General features: G+C 35.2%; 1 protein-coding gene and 1 pseudogene across 11 annotated transcripts in view; one reads left to right on the forward strand and one right to left on the reverse strand.

Moving 5' to 3' along the window:
- IQCM (IQ motif containing M) overlaps positions 1 to 21,358 on the reverse strand; it is a 649,001-nt gene that overhangs the window by 488,125 nt on the left and 139,518 nt on the right. The window lies entirely within an intron of this gene.
- LOC125923532 (40S ribosomal protein S3a-like) lies at positions 11,372 to 19,385 on the forward strand (annotated as a pseudogene).

Consider the following 21,358-nt stretch of genomic DNA (forward strand, 5'->3'; position numbering starts at 1 on the left):
AATAAAATAAAATAAAATAAAATAAAATAAAATAAAATAAAATAAAATAAAAGAGATTGACAACAACAAATGTTGGAGAAGGTGGAGCCACCAGAACACTTAATCACAGGTGATGAGAACGTAAAATGGTTATAAACACTTTGCAAATCCTACTTTGCTTCTTAAATAAACACACATCTATTCTGTAACCCAGCAATCCTGCATTCAGGTATTAATCCAGGAAGAAATGAAAACAAAGGCCCCCACAAATACTTACACACAAATGCTACTGCAAAGCTTTATTCATACTAGCTAAAAATTGGAAACAATTCATAAATCCATAAGTAGGAAAATGAATAGCTACACTGTGGTATTATCAAATAACAGCAATAAAAAGAATGAACTACTGATATATACAACAACATGGATACATTTCAAAGACGCTATGCTAAATGAAAGACATGAGACAAGAAAATATATATGCTATAGGATTCCATTTATATGAAATCCACAAGGTGGCAAAATTAAACTATGATGAAAGAAATCAGGTCAGTGTTTACTTCTAGAAGTGGAGAGCACAGCATGGGTAGATTGATTGCGAACATGCAGACAGAAACTTTCTGGAGTGATAGAAACACTGTGTCTTGATAATCCATTCCTCAAAACTTCATGAATGGTACCTTCGAAATATGAGCATTTCTTCTTTTTTAATGTTTACTTTTGAGAGAGAATGAGAGAGAGAGAGAGAGAGAGAGAGAGAGATAGAGCAGGGGAGGGGCAAAGAGAGGGGAGACAGGGAGAAAAGGGACAGGATCTGAAGTGGACTCTACTGACAGCAGAGAGCCTGATGTGGGGCTCAAACTAAGGAATGGTGTGCTGAGATCCTGATCTGAGCCAAAGTCAGACGCTTAACTGACTAAGCCACTCGGGCACCCCAAGATATGAGCATTTCACTAACGTAAGTTATATTTCAACAAAAAATAAAAATAAATTAAATATTCTATGTCCCTTCTATTAGCATCTTCACACAAGCAATTTATATTATTCATATTATGGTGCCAAATAAAATTTGAGTTATAGTCCTAAAAGGTTAAAAGTTCCTCCCAAATACTTTAAAAATACTTTCTAATTTAAAGTTCATCTTCAGAATAAATCATTCACAAAACAAAGCATTTCAAAATCTAAATAGCCAAGTCGTTTTTCTAGGAATAAGCTCTTGTTCTTTCCCTGGCACATGCACTAAATTTAAAAATCATTTTTTAAATGTTGCACCAAGGTGGTTTTCTATTAAGGAGAATCAGAATTCCTGTGGGTATTTAAATTAGATGAGACTTTTTTAACTTCAGAATTTCTTCAGTTTTATTGATTCAAGTTATTAATGTTCCATTCTAAAAATGATTTAAAGCTCAAAGTTTAGCACTTCACAGTTTATACTTCTACATAAACAATCTTGTCTGATTCTCATATTTACAATGAATAGTAGATAAAAGAGGCATTTCCTTCCCTATTGTAAGACAAAACAATGATTTTCTCTTCTTTTACTGTCTTCCTGATCTTGCTTGAAATTCTTGTTTAACTATCCTCCTCTTTGATTCCTTAAATTTTAACCACGTTTTCTACCTCTAATATCTCCATTTAAGGCTTTGTCCTTAATTAAGATCCTCACTTTTCCTAAAGAAATTATCTTTTTTATCCAAGTTTTTTCTTTCATTTTTAGGCCAATCCTGTGATACAAAGACAATTTTAACCATGCCAAAAATATATTAAAAGATTTTTAGCAACTAGATAACATCTTTGATGTAGTCTTCAGAAAATACTTGTTCTCATTTTCACTGGTAATTAAATACCTAACTCTGATGAAAGAAAAACAGAAAACTAGGGGCTCCTGGGTGGCTCATTCGGTTAAGCGTTCGGCTTTAGCTCAGGTTATGATCTCACAGTTTGTGGGTTCTAGCCCCACACCAGGCTCTGTGCTGGCAGCTCAGAGCCTGGAGCCTACTTCAGATTCTGTGTCTCTCTCTCTGTCCCTCTGCCGCTCATGCTCTGTCTCTCTCTCTCTCTCCTTCAAAAATTAAAAAAAAATAAAAACATTTTAAAAATTTAGAAAAACAGAAAACTAAAGAGTAATGAGTGAATGACTGTAATTTTATTTAGCCCCTTATTATTTTTCTCTACATCAATTTATTAATTCTAATGGAAATTGTTTTTAAAGACCTGTGGTATTAGACCCACACAAAAACCTATTTTAATTGTGTGTTATTTCAGAAACACTAAAAATTGAAAAATAAAAATACCATTTTAAAAATTCATGTTCTACAGATTAATTGTGGAAAACCACTTTCATTTACCTACAATTAGGTAAAAATGATTAGGGAGCAATTAAGACTGTGAAAAACATCAAAATTCTTTTTAAAAGTCCATGTGTTTTCCCAATTTTATAAGTGAGAGATAAATGGTCTCATTTTTTAAACACAATTAAGTGAAAATGTATCAGTCATTTAAATATTGTCTTCAATATATTACTGAACCAAATTTTGCCCCACAGAGGAATTTAAGCCAAAATTAGAAACCCAGAAAAAGAAGACTTTATAATTTTCTATTATACTTATTTCCATGCTTTAGCCTTCCATTTTTTAGGTAAGATAAGCTTCCAAAATATTCTATAGCAGACATGGTCATGAATTATTAATCCTAATTTGTAAGACTTATGCCAGAGAAACTACCTTAGGTGTAAAAAAAAGGTTTCTAAATCCAGTTGGAAAATTGACTTTAAAAACAGAAATTAGGGGCGCCTGGGTGGCTTGGTTGGTTAAGCGTCCGACTTCGGCTCAGGTCATGATCTCACAGTCCGTGAGTTCGAGCCCCGCGTCGGGCTCTGTGCTGACAGCTCAGAGCCTGGAGCCTGTTTCAGATTCTGTGTTTCCCTCTCTCTCTGCCCCTCCCCTGTTCATGCTCTGTCTCTCTCTGTCTCAAAGATAAATAAACGTTAAAAAAAAAAATTTTTTTTTTAAAAAAACAGGAATTAGATCTTGCTTTTAATTAAGGAATAAGATCTTGCTTTTAATATTCTAAAAAATAGTTCAAAAGTCATTGTAAGTGAATTAAGCAACATTGAAATTTTGGTTGTCAAGGACAAAGCTAAATTCTCAGTGTGTATATTCAAGAAAAAATACTCCAAACAGTGAAGAGAAAGAAAGAGAGAATTAAAAACAAACATGGACCTCCCATCCAAGTACTAACCAGGCCCGACCCTGCTTAGCTTCCGAGATCAGATGAGATCAGGCGCATTCAGGGTGGTATGTGGATCCTGAGAAACTTAACAGAAATCCATGGGGGAGGGAAAGGGAAAAAAAAAAAAAAAAAAGAGGTTACAGTGGGAGAGAGCCAAAGCATAAAAGACTCTTAAAAACTGAGAACAAACTGAGGGTTGATGGGGGGTGGGAGGGAGGGGAGGGTGGGTGATGGGTATTGAGGGGGGCATCTTTTGGGATGAGCACTGGGTGTTGTATGGAAGCCAATTTGACAATAAACTTCATATATTGAAAAAATAAAAATAAAAAAAATAAAAAACAAACATGGGCACCTGGGTGGCTCGGTCAGTTGAGCGTCAGACTTCGGCTCAGGTCATGATCTTGTGGTCCCTGGGTTCAAACCCCGTGTTGGGCTCTGTGCTGACAGGTCAGAGCCTGGAGGCTGCTTCAGATTCTGTCCCTCTCTCTCTGCCCCTCCTCCCCATCGTGCTCTGTCTCTCTCTCTCAAAAATAAACATTAAAAAACTATTTAAAAACAACAACAAATAAAACCACCTTCATAAAATGCTCTCATAGAGATTTGCTTTATAGGACTGATGGTACAAGTAATTAGTATGACAATAAATGACACTTTGAAGAACTGCTAAACCCCAGTAAACCTTCAAGTCATACTACCTTGGCTTTTATTTGCTTTTAAGCAACAGAATTATATTTTGCCACCATAGTTCCACCACCTCATGTTTAAAAGATTCATATGTATAAAATGCTTGAAAGAAACATTCCTTATATACACTGTATTTCCCAGTGGACATAGCTTAGCACAAACTGATAAAAATGAAGGGTCATAAAATAGAAAATCCATTTTCATACTCATTGGTGTGTAATTGAATAGACCTTTTTGAATAGTCGCTATAAATTAATTCCAACTTAAAAGCAATGAAATATTTTACTTTTTGCAAAGCAGTCAGGAATGACAAAACTATTCTTTTCTCCCTTTAGCAAAGAAGGGATATTCTGTGATCTCAACAGTTATTGCCTTCATCTATCTAAACTATAAACCCATCTCATGGACTGCACAGGAAAATTTGGAGCTCCTTCAAAGCTCAATCATCCAAATACAACAGAGATTTTCATTGGCTTAAAGTATATTTTAGAACACTAAGATATTGTTCCAGGATATTAAATTTGAAGAATGACTGACTTTGGTTTCTCTATGAGTTAGGACATAGTAATGAATAGTTCTCCTCAGATTTAAAATAGGTTCAAAATTATATTTAGGGACACAAATAGGGCCTACTGGTCCATAAAATATGTATCAGCCTTTGCCATATGTATTAGAAGGAAAAAACACATCAGTTATATTTCTTAATTAGGAATAATAAATGTGGTTACCTAACAGAACTCACACACAACACGGTATGGACCACAGAGAGCTTTATGTTCTAAGACATTTACATTCAATAAGAGTAGCCTACACATTAGTGCTTACTTTTTTGTGTTTTATTTTTTTCTTCTACCTTTTTTTTAAATCAAAAATGTTATTTACCACTGTTACACTCAATCAGGCAAGCAATACTTACTAAACCTTAAGAATAATAATGTAGTGTGGTTTTCTTCAGGGCCAAATAAATTGTTACACCTAGTATTTCAGTTCAATACATGGTTTTATTGTCTACAATCCCAGCAGGTATTTAATTCATATTTACTAGGTGCAACTAAACACCAAATGCATACTCTTTGCCACGCATGTGCTAAGTGTTGAGAATACAAGATGAACAATACACAGCCCCAGGCTTTGAGAAATACACAGTCGAATAGGGAAAAGTAAATAAAGACAACACATAGCACTTTGTGGTAAGTGTTTACTAGATGTATGTTTCAGAGGCTCACGCAGAGATGAGGCATTTCTAGCCAAGGAAGTCCAAAGATAGCTTCATAGGTGATGACGGGACACCTGAGCTGGATACTAAAGGATGATGAGTAGCTCTAGCAGGAGGTAGAAGCGTTTCCATCTCTCAGTGGAGACAGCAATAAAAATGAGGAGTTAGGGCTCTGAGCTCTAAATTCCCAGGGCACTCAAACATTTTTAGAGATGTCTTAGTACAGAGTACTTGAGACCTAGTATAACTATTTAGCCAGAGAGGAGGGTGTAAAGTGAAAGAATTCAGTCAAAATCCAGAAGTTGCCCATGATAACCAGAAAGGATGATCAGGCAGGACAAAACTGGCAGTCAGGAGCTTCTTAAGAAACCCAACTGATGGTTTAACAATGTGGCCTTTTCCTAGATGCTATAACTAGAAACTCCAAATACATCTCTCCAATGGATTACCTTTAGATTCCTACTTTATTTTAAAAAAAAAGTTTTTTTAAGGTTTATTTATTTTTGAGACAGAGAGAGACAGAGCATGAACAGGGGAGGGGCAGAGAGAGGGAGACACAGAATCTGAAGCAGGCTCCAGGCTCTGAGCTGTCAGCACAGAGCCTGATGCGAGGCTCGAACCCACGGACCTGAGATCATGACCTGAGCTGAAGTCGGACACTTAACCAACTGAGACACCCAGGTGCCCCTAGATTCCTACTTTAAAACCTGAGTTTACTCTGCCTTCCTACTATTATATTTCCTAGCATAATTTTACAACTGATGAGATGTCCAGGACCTATGCTTCGTATTTGATGACCTCTCCAGCAGTAAAGTGGTCCAGATGCCCAGTCACCAAACCATCCCAGTTTGTGCAAGACTGCCTCTGTTTTAGCACTGATAGTCACAAATCCTGGGAACCTCCTCAGCCCAGGGCAATCTGGGCCCATTGGTCACTCTAAGACTTCCTATTCCCAAGGCTCTAGCAGAATAGGTACACAGCATTGCTTTTCATAGTGAAATTTTTTTTCTTTTAAAAATCTACTATTTTAAAATGTAACATACATAGAGAAAAGCACATAAATTATAATGTATACAGTTTTTAACAAATAGTTATGTGTACAGTTTTCAGGAAATAGTGGGCCACCTAGTATCAGAAATAATATATATGCCACCACTCCAGATCCCTTCCTTCCTTAAGTGTTTGCCATCCCCCAAGAATTAACTCCTTTCCTGAATTTTCTTTTAAACATTCCTTTTTAAAATAAATGTGCCAATGGTTTTAAACTATGAAACTTAGCTTTACCTTTTTATGAACTCCATCTATCAAAATATAGTACTTCTATGTTTTGCTTTTAGTGCTTAACATTATGTTTATAAAACTCATCCACGTTGCTGCATGTAGATGTAGGCTGTTCACTTTCTTGCTGTATACTCTTCCCTTAGATGCATTTACCATAATTTATTCATCATTGTACTGTTGATCACATCTGAATTGCTTCCAGTTCTAAGTTATTACAGACTAAGCCATTATGAACATTCTTGCATGTGCATTCTGGTGCAAGTGTGCAAAAGGTTCTCTGAGGCTATACTAGTGAAAAGTATGGTCAATGAATTAGCAGAATCATCATCACCTGGGAGCTTTATAGGAACGCAGATGCTCAGGTCCTAACCCAGACCTGCTGAATCAGAATCTCTGTTCTAACAAGATTCATTTGCATATTAAAGTCTGTGTGAATAATACGCAGTACAGGGTGAGATGCACTGCTCTACAGCATAAGCTAAGAGGTGGAATCACTACAACTAAGCTTTACTTGATGCCAGCAGAGTGAGAGTTCCTGGCCTTCCACATCCTCACCAACACTTTGTACCGTTAGTCTTTTAGATCTATAATGCCCTAGTGGGTGCGATCTTGAATCTCCTAGATTTCTTTTGCATACACCTAATCACTAACGGGGTTGATCATCTCTTTATAAGTTGATAAGGGATTTGGATAGACTCATTTCAAATTTCCTTTCCAGTCTTTTGTCCAGGTTTCTATTGGTTTGTTTCTCATTGTCTCCTTAGTTGGAAAAAATTTGCTGCATACATTGGGTTTTAGAGAATTGGTGGGTGTATGTATTGAGGATTTCTCCCACTGTGTGCACTTTTTACTCTTTATGGTGCCTTTGACCAACAGAATTTCTTAATTTTGATGTAGGTAAGTTAGACAGTTTTTTTTTCACTTATGTTTGGGGACTTAGTATATTATTTAAGAAATCCTTTCCTACTCCAAGGTCCTGGATATATTTCCCTATACTATTTCCATGAAAAAATTCACATTCCTTAACCTTTTATTGAAATAGAATTCATGCAGAAAACTAAACATGAGAATTCAGCTTAATAAATTTTCACCAACATCCTTGTGAATGATGACATGATTTCTAGCCACTAGAAACCCCTATGATGTTCCTTCCCCTTAGTCACTATTCCTCAAGATGAAGATGATGTGAGATAATTGCCCTGTTTCACCTTTTTCTATAGGGATAATTAACCTTTCTAGTACAATGTACCAGAAAGTCCCTTTTATTTTCACTCATATGTGGTGCCCCTCTTTAGTATATCAGATGTACATGTAAGGTATAGATCCCTTGGCAAACTCACAGCCCCAATCTGGCCTGGTGATTACTTTCCACAGTCCTTGCAACACGGAGATTGCACTCCAGACCCTCTGCCAGCACTGCCACCAGACTCCCTCTGTTCATGTATCCTCTCCCTAGGTGGACACTGGGCATTCCAGGCCTCCCACCTGCACAGCAGTACACCCACTCCCCCTGCACACCTGTGTGCCTGTGTGCCTGCCCCTGCATGAAGCTCATGTGCAACTCAGAAGGTTGCTTCCTGCTTGACCATCTCCGGTCACACAGTGAACTTCTCTGCCTTCCAGCAGGCTGCAACTACATGTTCTCTAGTGTGGGGATGGGAGGCCCCCTCAAAGTCTTTCCATCCCTGGATGATCTCCTTCAGCTTTAGATACACTGTACAATTCTCTTACATCTCTTTTTCATGGCTTAATATCTCTTCATATTAAATATCCCTTGTTTAAATCACTGTGTACTCCATGTCTCCTGATTAAACCTAGACTAAAATAAAGCCTTTATATTTCCAAAATATAAATTTTAACTACTTCTGAAATATGAGATTAGAGGTTTTTATTCTTTGAATGCCTGATAGAAATTGCCAGTGAAGCCATCTGCCCTAGCAGTTTTTGTGGAAAGATTTCCACAAGGAGTTACTTTCTTTAATGATTGTGAAAGTTGAGGTTTCGTATTTTTGTTGTTGTTGTTGAGCCAGTTAGGGGTACATTATATTTTTCCAGAAGCCTTTTTACTGTGTCTACATTTTCAATACTTCTGGCATAACGTCCTCCCTTTCTTCTTCTATGTGTACGATATCTATAGCGATATCACCTTTTATATTCTTAACATTGGTAAAAGTATTGAACTATATACACTATGCTAACAGAGATCAAAAGAAAGTTGAAAAACCTTTTACTTCAACTTTCTATATTCTATGTTTTAAATGTATCTCATAAGTAACATAGAGTTGACTCTTTTCCCTACAATGTAAAATTCTTTGACTTTTAACTGAAGTATCTCTTTTCATTTATTTTCAATGAGTAATATTTTTTGTAACTATCTAATTTTTCCTATTTTGTCACTTACTCCTTTTCCCTCTCTCCTTCCTTCATTTGTGCTAAGTACTTTTTATTATGCTACTTTTAACCTGTGTCATCAGTTTGAATGACACACTCTTTAGATAATTATATTCTAGATATTAAAAATGCATACATAACAAAAACTTTATCCTTTTCTTGGATAAACTAAATTCTCTAGAATACTTTAACTTTTATGTTAATTTAAAGATAATATTATAATCACTATTTAATATTTTAATTATATTTTCTAGACTCACTAGATATTATTACTGCTATTGCACATCATCAGTTTATTTTCTTGTAAATATTTGTGATTTTTTAAATCTATATTTTTCTTGTCCTGAAGTACATCTTTTTTTTTTAAGTTTATTTATTTTTGAAAGACAGAGAGAGACAGAGTGCAAGCAGTGGAGGGACAGAAGAAAGAGGGAGACATGGAATCCAAAGCAGGCTTCAGGCTCTGAGCTGTCAGCACAGATCCCAACACAGGGCTCAAACCCATGAGCCATGAGATCATGACCTAAGCTGAAGTTGGTTGCTTAACCAACTGAGCCACCCAGATGCCCCCTAAAGTACATTTTGAATATTTCCTTCATGAGATTCTGTTGGTCATAAACACTTTCAGTCTTTGTTTATTTTATCACATCCTCATTGAACCTCTTGAAAGATATTGACTATGCCTGTAGACTTTTAGACTAGCAGGTATGACTGTAAGCACACTAGGGTTATTATTCCATTACCTTCAGGCTTTCATTGTCACTGTTGATAAATTGATTATCTTACTGCTCCTGCTGTGGAGTTTTTCTTTCTCTTTCTTTCTTTCTTTCTTTCTTTCTCCTTTCCTTCCTTCCTTCCTTCTTCCCTCCTTCCCTGACTTTTAAAAATAATTTTTTTTGGTTTGGTCTTCTTTATCTTCACTGATTTCAAAGTATATATTTCTTTTATTATTTATCCAAATTAGGATTTACTAGGCTTCGGTTTGGCACTCCAATATTCTGCTTCCCACTCTAGTTGCAGACAGTTAAAGAAAAACTGACGTGTGGTATTCCCCACTGTCTTTTTAGTCCTTCAGTGATTTTTTTCATATATTTTTAGAACATAATTTATCTAACATATTTTATTATTTCAAAAGGGATGCTGTATATAAATATTCCTTAACCTCAGTAAGTGAAATAAATGCTTCATCAGAATTGTCAAATTATTAAAATCAAAGTTTAATAGATTTCCTTTATCTACAAACTAAAAAGAGATGCAATTCCAATGTCCATATTTCCTTGGCTACATGGTAACACATTTTACCTGTCCATGGGTAGATAACTAAGTAATATTGGACTAAACGTATATCTCCTGAGATATTAATCACTGGTAGGTCTCCAAACACCTTCTTCCCAATTTAGAAATGATAAAATGTAAACATGGTACTAAAATAAAGAAATCAATATGTCTCAGTGGTTCAATATAACTGTCATAAAAAGCAAAATGTTTGTGTTTTTTTTAAGAATACTTTAAAGCTGTTTCACAAAAACCTTGTTTATCTGTTAAAAAAATAGTAAGTTAGAATAATCAGTTAATCCATTATCTTCCAAAAGATACAACCTCTTATGTTCTAAACTGAATTGTGCTCCCCAAAAAGATATGTAGACTCCTAACGCCTAGTACCTCAGAATGTGACCTTTTTTTTGGTAAATAAGGGTCACTGCAGATATAATTCATTAAATTAAGAAAAAGTCACATTGAAGTAGAGTGGGCCCTTAATCCAATATGACTCATGTCCTTATAAGAAGAGGAAAAACACAGAGACATATAGGAAGAAAATATAAAATCAGAAGCAGAGACTGGCACATGTCTATGCCACAAGACAATGAGCATCTAGGGCTATTACAAACTTGAAAAGCTAAGAAAGGACCCTGCCTCAAGATTTCTGAAGGAGCATGACCCTGCCATCACCTTGGTTTCAGACATCCAGCTCCAGAACTGTGAGACAATAAATTTAATTTGTTACAGCAGCACTAACAAACCAATAAACCCTATTAAAGTGTTATTTGAAATTTTATATCTTATCAGTAACTTTTGAGGAGGTTATTAGACTATCATTTAACATAAAATACAGATAGATAATAATATGCTCTGCATTAAAGATTAATGTATGAATTATAATTCTTTCAGGGAGACTTGCTTATTGGCATTTGCTTGAGTTCCTCAAAATAGTATCACACCTTCTAGCTTATAATTATGGAATAAAAATACAATCTTTCCCCCTTCTTCTCTTGGAAATAGTCCAAAATCAATAATAAAAATTAAACACCAGAAAAACAAATTCCTTCAATGAAATAAGAAACCATCTAAAACCTAGAAGCATGCTATAAAGACAGAACTTCCAAATATAAATGAAAGCCTGGGCGGCCCAGTGGTTGAGTGATCAACTTCGTCTCAGGTCATGATCTCACAATCAGTGAGAGCCTGGAGCCCACTTCAGATTCTGTCTCCCTCTCTTTCTGCCCCTCCCCTGCTCACACTCTGTTGTCTCTGTCTCAAAAATGAATAAACGTGAAAAAAAATTTTTTTAATTTAAAAAATGAAAGTTAAATGGATGTGAAAGAAGATGAAATTAAAGATGCCACCATTGTAGATCTCAGGTAATACAGAGGATAGATCTCTAAAATAAGTAGCCACATCTTGAAGAGCAAATCCCTTTGGGGGAAAAATGAAAAATAAGGGGTCTATACTGATAGCAGAAGTGCCCTGGGCCACATTATCTCAAGATCTCAAAAAGTGGGGAAGTTGGGACTGGATGAGGAATCATATATGTGAGGCATATTTTCAGGACTCAACCTCCAGTTGAAGCAAAGTGTAAGGAGAGACATTCAGCACTGTGAGTTGTCCTTCAGAGTGGAAATAAAATGGTTGGGGAGAAGCAAAGGCTAAAACAACTCATGCATACCACCAATCTGCATCGTTAAAGGTCTTTTCCATCAGGGAACCTGCGTGGCTTAGTTGGTTAAGCATCTAACTCTCGACCTTGACTCAGGTCATGGTCTCACAGTTCATGAGATCAAGCCCCCCATATGGCTCTTCTCTGAAAGTGTGCAGTCTGCTTGGGATTCTCTCTCTCTCTCCCTCTCTCTCTGCTCCTCCCTGCACTCACTCACTCTTTCTCTCTCAAAAATAAACTTAAAAAAAAAAAAGGTGTTTTCCATTAACCAGGAACATTGTCCTGTCCATTCCTATATGCAAACCTCCTACAAATGGCTAGTCCAGGAAGAACATACTCCATTAAAAGTAAATAATCATAATCATAATCATAATATATATTGCAGAAACAAATAAAATGTAAAAGGCATTTTTTAAAATGACACATGAATACCATGAGAAAAAAATGTTGCCAAGGGAAAAAAAATGAAACATATTGCCACAAATAAGATAAACTTTTTAACCAAACGCATTGCCTAAGAAAATGTTTGGAGGAAAAAAGGTGATTGCCTCTATACAAAGAATTCTCAATAAAAATATATAAAAACTGAAGAAAAATATAGCGAGACAATAGAGATCACTGCTTGAGTTGAAGGAGCCCAAAAAGAAGTAAATGGAAAAAATTAAATCATTTGCAGAAATGAAGACAGAGTATGGGGCACTAGAAATAGGATTGATAGCAGTGAACGTGAAACATAATAAAGAAAGCTTAAAGGGATTATAAGAAAAATGATAGACATAGGAAACAGGCAAAAGAAGAAAAGAAACAAAGTAATAGAATAAAAATATATTAAATATATAATTTAAGAAATAATCATTGAAATGAAATAAGATTAGAACCTTCAAATTGGAGGACATACTTTATGTCATGAAAAAAAATCATCACAGTATAATGCTTGCCAAAACATATCTCAGAAATATCACGAGAATTCAGAAATAAAAAAAATAGGCAGGCAAAAAGAACAATATGACTATAAAAAGCAAAGCTGCAAACTATAAGGCAGTAGAGAAATGTGTACAAAATCCTCAAGAAAAATGAGCTTGACATAAGAGTATCACCCTGGCCTAGATGACAGAATCAATAAATAACTAACAGAAATTTTAAGAAGGAAAAGAAGTTGGTAAATGATGTAAGTTGGTAAATGCTGATTTCAACATCTTTTATAGTTAAAGGGGGAAAATTCTCATTTGGAATTAGTAAATCACTTGGTACAAAAATAGGCATATTTAAAGTAGGACTATCATGTATACTTTACCATGTATACTCTTTTTTTAAAGTTTTACTTTAAATTCCAGTTAGTTAATATACACTATAGTATTAGTTTTAAGAGTACAATGTAGTGATTTAACACTTCCATACAACACCCAGTGCTCATCAGAGCAAGTGTGTTCCTTAATCCCCATCACCCATTTACCCTTCCCCCTACCCACCTTCCCTCTTGCAACCATCAGTTTGTTCTCCATAGTTAAAAGTCTGTTTCTTGGTTTGCCTCTCTCTCTCTTTTTTCCCTTTGCCCATTTGTTTTGTTTCTTAAATTCCATATATGAGTGAAATCATTATCATGTATATTCTTAGTGTATACCTACACACTAAGAGAAAAAACATATCTAATAAAATCATTGGTGGATAACAGATAGAGGAAGGAAGAATAAATAGATATATAAAACTCCATTATTGTCCATGGGAGAGACTCACAGTTACATATAAAGAAAATATGTTTTCTACTTTTGAAATAGTAACTACTATGGGAATGGTCTCCTGTCACAAATAGCTAAAAATCTAGACAAAAGATTTATTATAAACATATGGTAATTAGAAGCATGTGGTACTCTTCTAAGACTAGACAAACAGATCAGTAGAACAGAATAAGACAGAACAACATATCTATGCATATGTGGACATTTAGTATATGACAGAGGTGGCCCAGAAGACCACTGGGTAAAGAGAGCCTTTTCAGTAAATATGTCTAGGACAAGTGAGTGTCACTATGGCAGAGGAGGGTGAGAAGAATGGGGAGGGAATGAAACTGGACCCTTCTCTCACACTTTGCACAAAATAGACTCCAAAAAGCTTAAAAACTAAATATAAACATAAAACCATAATAACTTAGAAGACATCAATGGACATTAAGACCTTTAGGTAGCAAAGGTTTTACACTAAAATTTTCAAATAAGATACAAAAGAAATAGTCATAAGGTAACACTGATAAATTCAATTTCTATTTAGCAAGACACCATAAAACAGTTTATAAAGACAAGCCATGGACTTTTTCTAACACATGCAGTGCACAAAGATGCAGTTTATGAGATTTTATGAGAAATGTTTTAACTCAATAAGAAAAAAGCAACAAACCAAAAGAAAAATGGAAAAAAGTAACTGAACAAGATTTTTTTAAAGAGGAAATCCAGGGGTACGTGGGTGGCTCAGTTGGTTTAAGCATCCAACTCTTGATTTCGGCTCAGCTCATGATCTCAAGGTTTGTGAGTCCGAGCCCCATGTCAGGCTCTGTGTGCAGAGCCTGCTTGGGATTCTCTCTCCCTCTCTCTGCCCATCCCCCACTGTGCATGTTCTCTCTCTCTCTCTCTCTCTGTCTCAAAATAAATAAATTAAAAAAAAAAAAGAGGAAATCCAAATGGCTAAGAAGCATATGATGAGGTTCAACCTCATGAATAATCAGAAAAATGCAAATTAAAAAATTTTAAACACTGAATCCCAACTGATTGGCACAAATTTACAATTTTAACAATTTCAAGTGAATAGGCTGTGAAACAATGGGACTTCATTCTCTGCAAGTGTGAATGTGAATTAGTGCCAATCTTGGAATAGTTTGGCATTATTGAGAAGTTTAAAGTATACGTAGCCCATGAACCAGAATACTCTCTCCTTGATATATAGAGAACCTCTTGCAGACATACAACAGGAGACATGCACAGTAGCGCTGATACAGCCCTAAAGTGAAAACAACTTAAATGTCCATCAAGAATAGACTAAATGCTGCATTATGTATTCTTAAAATGGTACACTATACATTAGTGAAAATGAACAAAATACAGTAATCTGTAACAGCATGGAAAAATTTTGTAAGCAGTGTTGAGCAAAACAGGTAGGGCACAGAAACTATAGATAGTATAATATAATTTATGTAATTTTTTTTAAATAGGCACCAATAATTCTCTATCAGTCTGGGTGGTAAACCTACAGAGAAAAACATGGAAATTGTTACCACAAAACTAAAGCTGGTGGTTAACACTGGGGGGTGAACAAGAGTGTTCCAAATGGGAGGAGAAAAGGTGGGAGTGGGGGTAAATACTGAGTGCTGACAACATTCTATTTTATGATCTGGGTACTGCTGACACAGGTTTAACTTTATAATTATTCATCACATCATAACAGATTTCCATTTGCTCATTGCTGTCTTTCGGTCTGTCATGGTGGTTTTGACTTGCAATTTATTGCTGTCAATTTATTGTTGCTGGGCCAGTGCAGATCTTCAGGTGTGCAGGCTGCACTCATTCACCAGACCCTCCTTGCTTTGCAAACACAAACAGGGCAGAAGGCATGTGTCTGCAGTCGCTGAGCTGGAACCCGGGAGGGAGCGGGTGGTCAAGACTCCATCCTTGGGGTATAAGTAGGGAGGAGGAGGTGGGACCAATTGGGAATTAAGGCCCCAAGCTTCCCTTGCATGTTCCATTATCCTATTAGACTTACTTACAAACCACAAATTTAAAGGTAAATTACTTAGAAGTTCAAGACAATGACCAGAGAGCATTAATCCCCAAGAGCTGATCCCTTTCTAAGGGGCAGAGTCCTGTGTGACTTCAGGGTCACATGCCCATGAAGCCAGCCCACTACCATAGGTGTATGTTTTCTGCACACCTCTACATGTATTTTATATTGTGTATGTGAATGTGTGAATGGAGGAAAGGAAACAAAACAAAACAAAACAAAACAAAACAAAACAAAACAAAACAGATGATGCTTCTATTTCTTGCTTCAAGTCCCTGAGCAGTTCAGGTCTGAACAGAAGGGAAATAAGAAGATCTGAAGTGATCATTGCATTAACATTTTAAACCATCTACCTGACTGAAGCTTATTTACCAAAATGTTCATATATATGAATGCAGACCTGCATGTTTAAAGGATGTTTTATAAATTAAATATTAAATATTTATAATTAAGATCATGGGCAATTAATTCCACAGCATGCTAAGCAATTTAACATAATTGTCCTTGGCTATAATCTAAATGCCAAGAACCTCCTACTCTGATTCTAGTTCCTTCCATTCCACTCACTTTAACTGAAAAAAATGTAATGTTTGGTGGGGCAATTTATGAAATCTAATAAAAGTGGATATGAGCAGATTAAGTTATCTAATATAGGACAATTCAGATTCCAGAAGGGAAGTGGGATGGAAGGAAACCAAGTAGGTGCTCTACCTTTGATACCCTCATTTAATTCTCTCACAGTAATACTGAAAGGCATATACAAATATCTCATTCCTACAAAAGAACACTGAGGTTAGGAAGGCTAAATACCCTTACCAAGGTCATCCATCTAATAAGTGGATATATATACTCCAATCAGGCAACAAACTTCTATGACCTTTCTTTGCTATCTTTTTTTCTTCTTTTCTTTAAACATTTACTGTCCATTTACTATGTGCCAAGCATGATCACAAAAATGAGTGATCAACATCCACTGGAGGCCCAAATCCTAATCCTGTGTTCTCAGTATGATAAAGTGTGGCTATGAGCACTTGAAATGTGGCTAGTATGAATGGTGATGTGCTGTATGTTAAATTATATGCCAGATTTTAAAGAATTTGTAAGAAAAAAAAAGGAATGTAAAATATGATGCTAATAATTTTTCATATTGATTATGTATTAAATGATGAATTTTATATATATTAGGTTAAATTTAGTGTGTTTAAAATTTATGTCATCTGTTTCTCTTGTTTTATGTGACTACTAGCAAATCTATTTTTCTTAAGTTTATTTTTTAGAGATGGGGAGGACACAGAGAGAGGGAGAGAGAGAATCTCAAGTGGAGAGCCTGACACAGGGCTCAAACTCACAAACTGTGAGATCATGACCTGAGTCAAAATCAAGAGTTGAATGCTTAACCAACTGAGCCACCCTGGCACTTCATCCAGAAAATTTAAATTATAAGTACATCTTGCATTTTATTTTTATTAACATCATTGGTCTAATGATCCCCTTTCAATCTTGCTTCAGGATATATAAATGAATTACATGCTTATAATGCTTAAATGTTTTATTTTAAGATTATTTTGCATAAGAAATATCTGTAATCCACTGTGGAATGTATCTTCCTGCTACCATCAATATTTATAGATGATATATTCAATCTCTTGAAATTTCAGAAATTAGCTTAGCTAAAATTAGCTAAACCCTGTTGGGTTTTCCTCTTCCTGACAGAGTATATAAATGAACAGAGAAATACCTGGATTCAAGACACAGGTATTCTTGTAATGGAATAAAAAGAGGTTTTTCACATTCCTCAAATATCTCTTAGAGATTTGCTGAACACTTCTAATATCATAGGATGCATTTTTCCCAGCATGAAAATTTTTGATTGTTTAGAATTTGGTACATTAAAAATACTTTTTACATTTTCCTAAAAATGATGAGGCAAGGTGAATTTTCAGACAAAACACTTGTGTTTTTACAAGATGTCTATTAATGTGAGCAGTGGGGAATAATGCAAAAAAGCTATATTTCCTAATATATTATTATATACTTAAACAGCAATAGAAACTAATTTATAATTCAATATAAAGGCTAACACTCTAAAATTATATATGATGTAACAATATTATTGATAAACTTGGAAGACTAATTGAAAACGTAATTCTAAAAAATATGTACAGTAGTGAGAAACACCATATTTAGACCACATAGTATCAGATGGAGAAAAACTCAAAAATTACACAAATTTACACTACCCTTTAGTTTGTAACATTTTATGTACTACAAAATACTCACTTTATAAGCCCATCCTATATTGAATTACTCTGTTTTGTCATGAAATATAGCCTTAAAATATCCCAATTTTAGGGGCACCTGGTTGGCTCACTCAGTAGAACATGCTACTCTTGGTCGCAAGTTCAAGCCCCACTTTGGGTGTAGAGCTTACTTAAAAAAATAAAAGCTTTGAACAAAATATCTCAATTTTATATTTAAAGAGCAAAATATTCATAGATACATATAAGACAATATGAACCTATATAAAGCAATACAATAAAATGGAATGAGAACTGGGAATCAGAAAACTAATACTTGAAATTTGAGCTACTTACATACTTTTTAATATTTAGTTTCTTCATACCAGTGATGGGAAAAATTAGATGAACTTTGCCTGAAAATCCCATGAGAATCAAGAATACAACATATAAAAAGAAACTTACCAGTAAGGAGTGATACGAATTATGTTATTAGTTTATTAAAAACAAATTTATTCTATTACTTTGTTAAAACATCTATCTTTCAGTTAATGTTTTTAGTAGCCATTGTGGCAAAAAATTAATAAAAATATTTTAAATATCTTAAATTTCAGCTTTTTTCAAATAACTTTTGGAATTTCCTAGGTATAAAATAATAACTGACATTGTATCAACAAATGAAAGTATTTATGAGAAGGTACTTGATTATTACAGTAGAATTGGGGGAGATAGGGGATCACAGAATCAAAAAGGCAGGTAGCAATGGTCTAAATGTACACAAGGCCAGCATCGTCTCCCTCTCACTGCACCTGTTGTAATATAGTGGATTCCTGAATAAAACTAAATCTGCTTAGAATGTATAGAATTTATTATTTGGGGGCAAGAACAAGCATCTTATGAAAGGCAGCAAAAAGGGAGCCAAGAAGAAAGTGGTTGATCCATTTTCTAAGAAAGATTGGTATAATATGAAAGCACCAGATACGTTCAATATAAGAATTATTAGGAAAACACTAGTTACCAGAACACATGGAACCAAAATCGCATCTGATGTCCTCAAGGGTCATGTTTTTAAAGTGAGCCTTGCTGATCTGCAGAATAAGGAAGTTGTATTTAGAAAATTGAAGCTAATTACTGACGATGTCCAGGGCATCTTTCCATGGCATGGACCTTACCCATGACAAAATGTGCTTCATGGTCAAAAAAGTGCAGAACATGATTGAAGCTCATGCTGATGTCAAGACTACCAATGGTTATTTGCTTCATCTGTTTGTGTTGGTTTTACTTAAAAAAACAACAACAACAACAACAACAACAACAACAATCAGATTTGGAAGACCTCTTATGCTCAGCACCAACCTCCAGATTCAGAAAAAGATGACAAAAATCATGACCCAAAAAGTGGAGACAAATGACTTGAAAGAATTGATTCTAGACAGCATCAGAAAAGACATTGTAAAGACTTGTCACTTTATTTATCCACCCCATGATATCTTTGTGAGAAAAGTAAAAATGCTGAAGATGACCAAGTCTGAATTGGGAAAGCTCATGGAACTTCACAGTGAAGGTAGTAGTTCTGGAAACACTACTGGGGATGAGAACGGTGCTCACGTTGAACGAGCTGATGGATATGAGCCACCAGTCCAAGTATCTGTTTAAAATTCAGACATTTAATTGGTGACAAATAAAAAAAATCTTATTTGTGATGTTTAAAAAAATAACGTATTATTTTAAAAATTCTATTTTCCACTTCCAAAATGAGTTGAAAATACCTCTCTACCCTCCTCCCTTCCTATCTTCAGCCGGCTTCGCATACTGTCAAAAGGCAGGAACAAAGAACATGGTTTTTCCTCCTCTAGTACTGAGTGCTGTGGACTTAATTTTGTTCCTCCCAAATTCTTATGTTGAAAGCCTACCCCTCAAGGTGATGGTAGTTGGGAGATGGAGCCTTTGGCAATTAAGTTTAGATGAGGTCATGAGGGTGGGACTCTCATGCATGATGAGGTCATGAGGGTGGGACTCTCATGCATGATGCCCCTATAAGAAGAGACCAGAGAGCTCTCTCTCTCTCTCTGAATGTGCCCTCTCAGAAAAGGCCATGTGACAAAACAGGTAGAAGGCAGCTGTTTGCAAGCCAGGAAGACAGCTCTCATCAGAACCCAACCACGTAGGTACCCTGATCTCAGGCTTTCAGCCTCCAGAACTGTGAGAAAATATTTCTGTTGTTTAAGCCACCCAGTCTATGGCATTTTGTTTTAGCAACCCAAGCTGACTAGTACCTGAATAACCTCTGATGAGCAAGTGAAGAAGCTGGAGAGTTAGCTGCGCTGGTACATGAGGGAGAATTCCCTTGTATTCATTGAGAGAAAATGAAATGGATGCTTATGTCCAATTAATGAAAGAAAACTATTACATTAGACTTAACTAGAAAAAAAATTAAGTATTGCCACTAGGTTTTAAAAAGATACAAAGGAACAAAATTGAAAGGAAATAAACTAAGTTGTTAAGCACAGCTGTGAGAGGGTGGTGGCATTAATTGACAAGTTTTTTTTTCTTTTTTCCAAATTGTTCTTTAATATAGTTGTCTGTATTTTTATAACTGAAAAAAAAAATAAAACCTAACATTTGGCTATTGATCTCAATACAAAAGGAGTCTAACAGAAAGGTTTTGTTTATTTTCAGTTATCTTCGCAGGGGACAAAAGCTATTTATAAAGCATTTTTTGAGTTCCCATATGTCTACCATTCTATTGGCTATTTTTTTTAAGTAGGCTTCATGCTCAGAGAGAAGCCCAATGTGGGGCTTGAACTCGCGACCCTGAGATCAAGACCTGAGCTGAGATCAAGAGTCAGATGCTTAACCGACTAAGCCATCCAGGTGCCCCTCTACTGGCTATTTTTAAAGGGTATGTGCTGCCTTCCTTAAACTCATCCATTTTATTGAGAGAAGATTCAACCACAGTAATTGATAATAATACCATATATACAGTATTTAGACAATTTTCATTGTAATGAATAAATGCTGAAGTAAAATCAAATAACAAATATTAAGATCTCAAAGAAAGCACTCACTCAGAGCTGACCAACACGGAGAGCAGGAAAATATAATGATTAGTAGAAATTCATGAAATAGAAAGCAATGCACTCTAAAGAAAACCAATTAATCCTAAAGTTGTTTCTTTAAAAAAATAAATAAAGTTGACAGACATTCAGCACAACTGACTCAATAGAAAAAGGAAGGAAAGGAGGGAGAGAGAGAAAACCTAAATAATTAATATAGAAAATTAAAAAGGAGACATCAGTACAAATGTTATTATGGACAACTTTGTGGCAATACTTTTGACAACTTGGACATATTACTATAAACATAACTTATAAAAACTGGCAGAAGATTAAAATAATTTCATCAGTTCCAATCTTATTAAAGACATTTAATCTATGATTTTAAAATCCCATATAAAGAAATCTCCAGGCCAAGTGGCATCATTAGTGATTTTCCCCCAACATATAAGAAAAAAAATAGCACAATCTTACACAAAGTCTTCCAGACAAATGAAAAAAGTGGGAATAGTTTTCAACTTATTGTATAATATTCATTACCTCAACACCAAATCCTGACAGGAACATTATAAACAAGGAAAAT

Source organism: Panthera uncia, chromosome B1, assembly GCF_023721935.1.
Source record: "Panthera uncia isolate 11264 chromosome B1, Puncia_PCG_1.0, whole genome shotgun sequence".
NCBI classification, from domain to species: Eukaryota; Metazoa; Chordata; class Mammalia; order Carnivora; family Felidae; genus Panthera; species Panthera uncia.